The sequence below is a fragment of the Stegostoma tigrinum genome, chromosome 9 (genome assembly GCF_030684315.1).
Source record: "Stegostoma tigrinum isolate sSteTig4 chromosome 9, sSteTig4.hap1, whole genome shotgun sequence".
Classification (NCBI taxonomy): Eukaryota; Metazoa; Chordata; class Chondrichthyes; order Orectolobiformes; family Stegostomatidae; genus Stegostoma; species Stegostoma tigrinum.
The window spans coordinates 84,426,458-84,435,474 of NC_081362.1; the positions used below are offsets into that span (position 1 = coordinate 84,426,458).

General features: G+C 44.0%; 1 protein-coding gene across 11 annotated transcripts in view; it reads right to left on the reverse strand.

Annotated features, from left to right (window-relative positions):
* The window catches only part of akt3a (v-akt murine thymoma viral oncogene homolog 3a), a 397,520-nt gene that overhangs the window by 355,167 nt on the left and 33,336 nt on the right, over positions 1 to 9,017 (reverse strand). For 3 of the 11 annotated variants that reach the window (XM_059648717.1, XM_048536505.2, XM_059648716.1), the window contains exon 2: positions 5,714 to 5,827. The exons of the other annotated variants lie outside the window; for them this stretch is intronic. The gene's annotated coding sequence lies outside the window, so the exon portion shown is untranslated. The remainder of the gene's footprint in view (positions 1 to 5,713; positions 5,828 to 9,017) is intronic. 11 annotated transcript variants of the gene reach the window in all.

The window sequence follows — 9,017 nt, forward strand, 5'->3', positions numbered from 1 at the left end:
GCAACTCTATCCTACTGTGAATCAATCTACTGCTGCAGGTTGGCAGTACACCATAGAAATATAGTACAGGCAACACCTCAGCTGAGAACAAGTTCCATTCCACAGTCTGTTCACAAGTCCGTTTGTATCGGAACACAAAGCAGGACAGTAAGGGAGCCAATCAAATACAAAGGGTGCTTATATGTTGGATCTTTAAAATTACAATCCTGTATGAGATCTCAAACTGAAGTAGTAATGTTTCTACATTGGGCATGGACTATTTAAGGAGATCGTAATGTCAAAAGAAAGAAGGACGCCGCTGCACTGATAAGGCACATGACCCATCTGCATGTCGACCAAGGAACTTAACAAAATGCATGTAAACCAAACTGAGAGGGAAGGCAAACAACTGGAAGCCATGACTCAGACTAGAGTCAGTGGTACAAAAGAAATAGAATTAAGTCCTGAAAAGGGTGTTTTGTGAACAAGGAACTTGAGGATTCAGAATTATCCTTGTCAGTATAGGAATAGGCAAGTAAATCAAGAGCATCTACTGGTATTCACAACTGTGTACACACACTGATCCAGAAACATGCACACAAAGAATTTAAAACCTGCTACATCAGTATTTCAGTGCTCACAGCATACAAACTGGCGTCAGCAGGCACAGTCCTAGCCTTCAGACAATGATGGGCTTCACCTGAACAAAATAAGGGCAATATTTTCACAGCAAGGAATTGATGCTGCGCAGAAACACTGGAGAAGCATTAGTATGCAAGATTAAGCAAAAAAGAGAAACAAGTAACAAGGAAATATATAAAAGAGTAGAGACAAAATATACAAGTAACCGATTGAGGATGAATTATAAGGAATTGAGACTTTGATCGAGAGAAAGAAAGTAAAACAGAACAAAAAACAAGAAAGTAACAGCATGGAAAGAAACAGCTGGAGCAAAACAAAAGCATGCAGTAAAGACAGAGGGGCCAAGATTAAGAGAGAAAAATCAGCATGCATGACGGCATACGGAGAAAGAGAAATAAAGGAACACAATTGAGTGATACATAGGTTAACCTTCCCAATGAGGGCAGGAGGCTAAGTAGAAAAACAAAAACAGACATGTCCTGTTGCCATAGCAGTTATACGTGGCAACAGTTCAGTGACAGTAGCAGCTAGTGTCGCTGCGACAGAGTTGGTTATCAGGCCTAGTGGAACTGTAATTTGGGCCTATGTGGCAAACAAGCCAACTTTACTGCCTCTAGTGAACTGAATATCTATGTGAACAGTTGCAACATATATGCAATTTATATACAAATATATCCCAACAGAAGTGAGTCAATGAGAACTATTTGCTTCATAAGTACTGAATCATAGATGCATCTTGACTCTTCTTCTCAAAAAAAAGGATAAAAAGAGGCAATTCTGGACAGGTGTGTCAGATGTAATATTACGTTTTTCCTCCTGCAGTGGCAAACAACAAGTTAGAGTAAATAAATTCTGGTACCAGATCACTAATTTATATCCACGAAGTCGGTACTCCTACATCAACTGAGCAAATGAAGGATAGTTAGCAAATTTATTTGTATAGTATTGCTCCCATAAACCAACCAACCAATGTAAACAGTTCTAAAGCACATGTTAATAAAATGTGAGGCTGGATGAACGCAGCAGGCCAAGCAGCATCTCAGGAGCACAAAAGCTGACGTTTCGGGCCTAGACCCTTCATCAGAGAGGGGGATGGGGAGAGGGAACTGAATAAATAGGGAGAGAGGGGGAGGCGGACCGAAGATGGAGAGTAAAGAAGATAGGTTGAGAGAGTATAGGTGGGGAGGTAGGGAGGGGATAGGTCAGTCCAGGGAAGACGGACAGGTCAAGGAGGTGGGATGAGGTTAGTAGGTAGATGGGGGTGCGGCTTGGGGTGGGAGGAAGGGATGGGTGAGAGGAAGAACCGGTTAGGGAGGCAGAGACAGGTTGGACTGGTTTTGGGATGCAGTGGGTGGGGGGGGAGGGGGGGGGGGGAGGAGAGCTGGGCTGGTTGTCTGGTGCAGTGGGGGGGGGGGGAGGGGACGAACTGGGTTGGTTTAGGGATGCAGTAGGGGAAGGGGAGATTTTGAAACTGGTGAAGTCCACATTGATACCATTAGGCTGCAGGGTTCCCAGGCGGAATATGAGTTGCTGTTCCTGCAACCTTCGGGTGGCATCATTGTGGCAGTGCAGGAGGCCCATGATGGACATGTCATCTAGAGAATGGGAGGGCGAGTGGAAATGGTTTGCGACTGGGAGGTGCAGTTGTTTGTTGCAAACTGAGCGGAGGTGTTCTGCAAAGCGGTCCCCAAGCCTCCGCTTGTTTCCCCAATGTAGAGGAAGCCGCACCGGGTACAGTGGATGCAGTATACCACATTGGCAGATGTGCAGGTGAACCTCTGCTTAATGTGGAATGTCATCTTGGGGCCTGGGATAGGGGTGAGGGAGGTGGTGTGGGGACAAGTGTAGCATTTCCTGCGGTTGCAGGGGAAGGTGCCGGGTGTGGTGGGGTTGGAGGCCAGGCACCACCACGTTCTCACACACCACCCTACCAACCTCCGGATACAACGCATCATCCTCCGACACTTCCGCCATTTACAATCCGACCCCACCACCCAAGACATTTTTCCATCCCCACCCATGTCTGCTTTCCGGAGAGACCACTCTCTCCGCGGCTCCCTTGTTCACTCCACACTGCCCTCCAACCCCACCACACCCGGCACCTTCCCCTGCAACCGCAGGAAATGCTACACTTGTCCCCACACCTCCTCCCTCACCCCTATCCCAGGCCCCAAGATGACATTCCACATTAAGCAGAGGTTCACCTGCACATCTGCCAATGTGGTATACTGCATCCACTGTACCCGGTGAGGCTTCCTCTACATTGGGGAAACAAGCGGAGGCTTGGGGACCGCTTTGCAGAACACTTCCGCTCAGTTCGCAACAAACAACTGCACCTCCCAGTCGCAAACCATTTCCACTCCCCCTCCCATTCTTCATGACATGTCCATCATGGGCCTCCTGCACTGCCACAATGATGCCACCCGAAGGTTGCAGGAACAGCAACTCATATTCCGCCTGGGAACCCTGCAGCCATATGGTATCAATGTGGACTTCACCAGTTTCAAATTCTCCCCTTCCCCTACTGCATCCCTAAACCAGCCCAGTTCGTCCCCTCCCCCCACTGCACCACACAACCAGCCCAGCTCTTCCCCCCCACCCACTGCATCCCAAAACCAGTCCAACCTGTCTCTGCCTCCCTAACCGGTTCTTCCTCTCACCCATCCCTTCCTCCCACCCCAAGCCGCACCCCCATCTACCTACTAACCTCATCCCACCTCCTTGACCTGTCAGTCTTCCCTGGACTGACCTATCCCCTCCCTACCTCCCCACCTATACCCTCTCCACCTATCTTCTTTACTCTCCATCTTCGGTCCGCCTCCCCCTCTCTCCCTATTTATTCCAGTTCCCTCTCCCCATCCCCCTCTCTGATGAAGGGTCTAGGCCCGAAACGTCAGCTTTTGTGCTCCTGAGATGCTGCTTGGCCTGCTGTGTTCATCCAGCCTCACATTTTATTATCTTGGAATTCTCCAGCATCTGCAGTTCCCATTATCTCTAAAGCACATGTTGCTAGTTTAATTATTCTCATAAGTACATGCTATACAACAAAAGGTGTTTTTTGCTTTATATTTATTGCAATAAGTTGGGCTTTGGTTGTTTTAATACTGGTCAGCACTTGAAAAAGGATGATTGTGAAAACAGCAAAATAAATTTTAAATGCATTTTTTAAACCTATGAATCTATATTACAATTCGAGTCATACATTCAACATTTAAATAAACACCTCTTTCAAAAATTACAGAACCTTAAAGTTTGCCCCAAAACCTCTTAGGTGATCTAGTTCAAATATAGTTTAATTGTTAAGGGGATCACTAACCCCATATCGTTATGACATATGGTGTCATTGATTTGAGGGATAAAGTATTCTGGAAACATTTCCTCATCTTTCTCTTAACCCACACACCCCAACCCCAGTTCAGTTTCTGCAACTCCTTAATGTTGGATTTCAAAAAAACATGGAGTCATGTTGTGGAACATTTCCAACCAACGCACTTTAAGTCAGAGATATTGACATCCAGTGTGGTGCAGGCGCATGAGGAACCAGAATTGGTGCACCTGCATCTCCTTCACCAGCCAGTTCTCCATCCCATTCTCCTCTACATTTACTATTCTGCTCACCACTCTGTCCACCTTCCTACTGCTACCCTCACTGTCCAGCTCACCACTTCACTTAATGAGACAGACAGAGAGCCAATGAGGAATTGTGTAGCACTAAGAGCTCTCTCCGAACACTCAATTAGATCAATGGTTCTCTAACTTCATGAGCACCAGGTTGCTAAACTAAATTATGAGCGCATCCTGTGGCAAGCTGGCAGTGCACACTCCAGTGCAGAGGCACGCCACACTGCAAGGAGATACCATCTTTTGGTTGAACAGAGGCCTCATTTGCCTGCTTGAGCAGAAACAAGATTCCTTAGAACTTTTTGATTAAAAGCAGCATTGTGTACTGACAGCTAGTTGTACTTCAAAATTAACATTACAAAAACAGATTTGATTATCATATTGCTGCTTGTGGAGCTCACTGAGCACAAAACATCCTGCTTCCTATAAACAGGAAGTACACTTCTAGAATATTTTATTGGCTGTAAAGCACAGATATTTGGAGATTTTCAAAATGGCTTACTAAAGCAAAAAGTTGCATTTATAAAATTCTAGTTTCAGGCCTCTGCCTTTTCCAAGTGCTGCTGACTTAGTATTTTTGTGTTTTGAGATTCTGTTAACTGAATGTCAGAGCACATTATGCAACCTAAACAAGTATATACAGGGGCGCATTCAGTATAATTCAAACAGCTGTCTGAAGTATTTTTTTTCAAGCACCTAAGGAACCATATTTTCCACACACGTGCACATGTCCATTTTAACATTTAGACTGTTTCAAAACAATATCATAGCAGGTCCGGACTTTCGAGACTGACAGGATGCTGACAAAGTCTATGTGATTTCCAAAAACTTTTGCATGAAGAAATATACACTGAAGTGTTTTATAGCTAATTATTCTGAACTATTGTCTCTGTTGTCAGAAAGACATGCAAGCCAGTCAATCAATAAGCTGCCTAAAACAAATAAAGTCAAACTGGTCAACATTTTAATTTTTTTTTATCCCCGGGGCTCTGCAGATGGTCTAGGTGAACTAACAAGTAGGATAAACCTGCTGAAGTCACTTTTCCATATTCTGGAGCAAAAACATCTACACAGTACTGTGGACCACTGGTAACACTAGAATTATACTCTAGCATAGTTTGTAAACTCATTGCTTGACAGTCCCCCTCTATCATTATCATCAAAATGGGGATTGACCCGGATTTAAACTAAGGTGCAGGCCAGGAGCAGCACCAGGCATGCCTAAAAGATGTATCAATCTGGTGGAGCTGCAGCAAAGGACAAGTGTGTTAAAGAATGGAAGTAGCATGCTGTAGAAGCAGCTAAGAAATTCTCCATTCAATGGATGGGACCAAAGTTCTGCAGTGCTGCCACATCCAGTCTTGAATGTGTTGAACAATTAACTGGGGAGGGAACTCTACGAACATCCCACCATCAGTTATGGCAAACCCCTGAATGTTAGTGCAAAAGAGGAAGTTGAAGTAAGACTTACCTTAATGCACACTTTTTAATTAAAAACAGTTGCCAAACTGAAAGTATATGCCCAAAGTAGCTCTTGCAGTTCTGAAACCACAGATGATTCAGGATAGATGCAGTCAGCCAGGATCTGCAAAGTTACAAGGGCAGCACTGAAATACAATTTTCATGACAGTCTGCAGGAAAATGCCTCAATAGTTGCAATCACTCTTGTATAGGGCTACAAGCTTAGCATCACACATCTCTTGGATACCAGTCTCTCCCTCTAGCCAAGGTACAGAGGTTCATGCTGATGTAGCAAAAATTTTTTTAAAAATGCCACTTTCAACATTGAGTTCAGATAGTATGGCACTAATCACCTGGAGCTTTACCTGTGGCAATTAAGTCAAAAGCTTTGCTAAGCTCTTTCACTGTAGATGCAATATACAGCCTAGGCATGGCAGACAGGCTTTTAATGGTTCTACAGCTTCTTTGGTTACAGTACTCCCTTGGAGTGCAACTCAAAGCAGTGTTCTACCCATCTCCAAACAATTTTTGCAATCTGAGATTCCTTTGTCTGTTTTTCATTGTGTTATGAAACTGGCCAATATTAATACTAGATGTGAGAAATCCCAAAGCACAGTATGTTTTGCTAGACCATAGCATTTTAATCAAGTCCCTTGGCAATCACTCAACAAGAGTCTGCCAGTGCACTATCAAAATAGAACCTTTTTCAAATAAGGAGAAAGCATTAATTTTTTTACACCAGACAAAAACAAAGAGGCTTGAAAGTTCAAAAGCAAAACACCAAAAGATTCAAATGCAGGCTATTTATTTTATCCCAGTAACTTCCTCAGCATCAAACCCGAGTGTAGGTTCACCATTCTCCAGTAAAAAGGCTGCTTGCTCAAGCTGGTACAGTGGCACTTGTTTTCCTTCTCCAGAATACTGCACATTCACTAGATCCACTTCTTCAGGTGGGAGCAGCCCTGGGCAATCATCATACAGGACACAGGATGCCATGTCAAGGTCCACCTCTGTTTTACTCACGAGTCCAAAAGGTATGGCAAGGCACTGGCTTGGTTGCAGGTGGTTCTGATAAACTGACAGGCATCACTCCATCTTTGGGCTCATCTCCAGATTTTTCAGGGTTGACTCCTTTGGCATTCAACACTCCACAGACAGTGCAGCTATGTCCATTGCTCTCATGAAGCAAGCATCCATTAAAGACAAGTTCACATGCCAGATGACTTGCACATTGTAAAACGAGAAGCCAAGCCTCCTCAAATCTTCAAATGTAGCTTTAGCTGGGGGCACAAAGGACCCCATAAATCAGTCACAGCTCCTAAGATGCTGCTTGGCCTGCTGTGGTCATCCAGCTACACAATTTGTTATCTTGGATTCTCCAGCATCTGCAGTTCCCATTATCTCTGCTCACATCTCAGTTGGTAAAGGTTTCACAAGTTGTAAAGGCTCATGGCTGACTCTAGGGACTGACCATTAAAAAATAAATCACTGACGTTTTTGTGCAATATTGAAGGAGGCTGCACAACTGAAGGTAGTGTGTCTTGTGTTCCACAGGTCAACATATCTGTAGAGCGCAGCTAAAGAGAATTAGTATGCCTTCACTTGCATGTTACTTTGCTTCTCACTTTCCACCAACACTGATTAGCAGCAATATTTCCATAGGCAGGTCTTGATTTGTATTCTCCCCAGCCCCCACCCGCCCAACCCCGGTAACATAATCCAGTACAAGCTGAATCATTAACTCTGTTCCAGTTTGGAGAGAAAAGTGAAAGTAACGACAATACTGTTTTATTAAAGGCTACACTTTGTGTCAAAATATAACTGCTGAACCTGCAGCTGAATTTAAACAATGGATGTTGTACCTTTTCGCTTGTCCATTCTAAAAATAAAAAGTACACTATTTTAAGCATCTTTAACATTCATTACACAGGAACAGAGCTGTATTATAAACACATCTACGAACCATTTTTGTCAATGAAACCTCAAGAAAAGGGAAGCCATGCAATGGTCCAAAACAAAATGTTTGTTTTTGACAGTTAGTGCCACTATTTGCATCAGAATACTGGCACTTTCTTCACTATTTACATACTCTATTTTTTGAAACTGCCAATTTTATGAACACTTGTATTTTCAACAATCCTTTGCTTTGTTTCATCCTAACGCATTATTTAATTTTTAAAGTATTCCCAGTGACTACCCATGATTTGAATGTTAATTAGCACAATTCCATACACACCAGACACCCCTTTAAATGAAAGGGTATGGTAGGGTCAAACCAACTGTCTGGACCACAGTATTTAACGAGCAAGGATGACAGATCTACAGCCAACAGCCTTGTATTAAAAAAGGTACTTTACAGAAATAGGAATTCATTCACCAGGCTGTGCTTAAAATTCAGCCAGCACTGACAGACATGCTGCTGGGTTCCTTATTTTCCACCTAAACATCAAAAACCAAAAATATTCCATAGTTGTATTCAGAAAGAACTAGGAAGGATGAAGTGGGGCTGGTAGTACTGGACAACGACTCAGAATTCTCAAACACATCATACCTTGCCAGGGAGAAGGCAAAAACCAAATCTATTGAGTTAAACAAGAGAGGTTGAATAATACAAACTAGTGAGACAGAAAAGAATCCGTAGATAAACTTCAACCAAATTTAAAATAATGATAATTATCTGAACATTGGTCACAAAATGAAAGGTCGAGAAATTTCACAAGTGTGTACATTTGATCACCATTTACAGACTCAGCAGGAAAGCAAAATGGAAACTGAGAATGCTCAAAATCCTTAGCAAGTTTGTAACCTCTATGAGGAAGGTAATAGGGCAGTGGCCTTTCATGGGGTGACAAGTCTTAAAGGCAACAAGCAAAGTCTTGCATACTAGATAACAAAGTGTGAAGCTGAATGAACACAGCAGGCCAAGCAGCATCTCAGGAGCACAAAAGCTGACGTTTCGGGCCTAGACCCAGACAGGGGGACGGGGAGACGGTTCTGGAATAAATAGGGAGAGAGAGGGGGAGGCAGACCGAAGATGGAGAGAAAAGAAGATAGGTAGAGAGGAGAGTATAGGTGGGGAGATGGGGAGGGGATAGGTCAGTCCAGGGAAGACCGACAGGTCAAGGAGCAGGAAATGGAGGTACGGCTCGAGGTGGGAGGAAGGGATAGGAGAGAGGAAAAACAGGTTGGTGAGGCGGGGACAGGCTGGGCTGGTTTTGGGATGCAGTGGGGGGGGGGGGGGGGGGGGGGGGGGGGGAGAGGAAGAGATTTTGAAGCTTGTCAAGTCCACATTTATACCATTGGGCTGCAGGGTT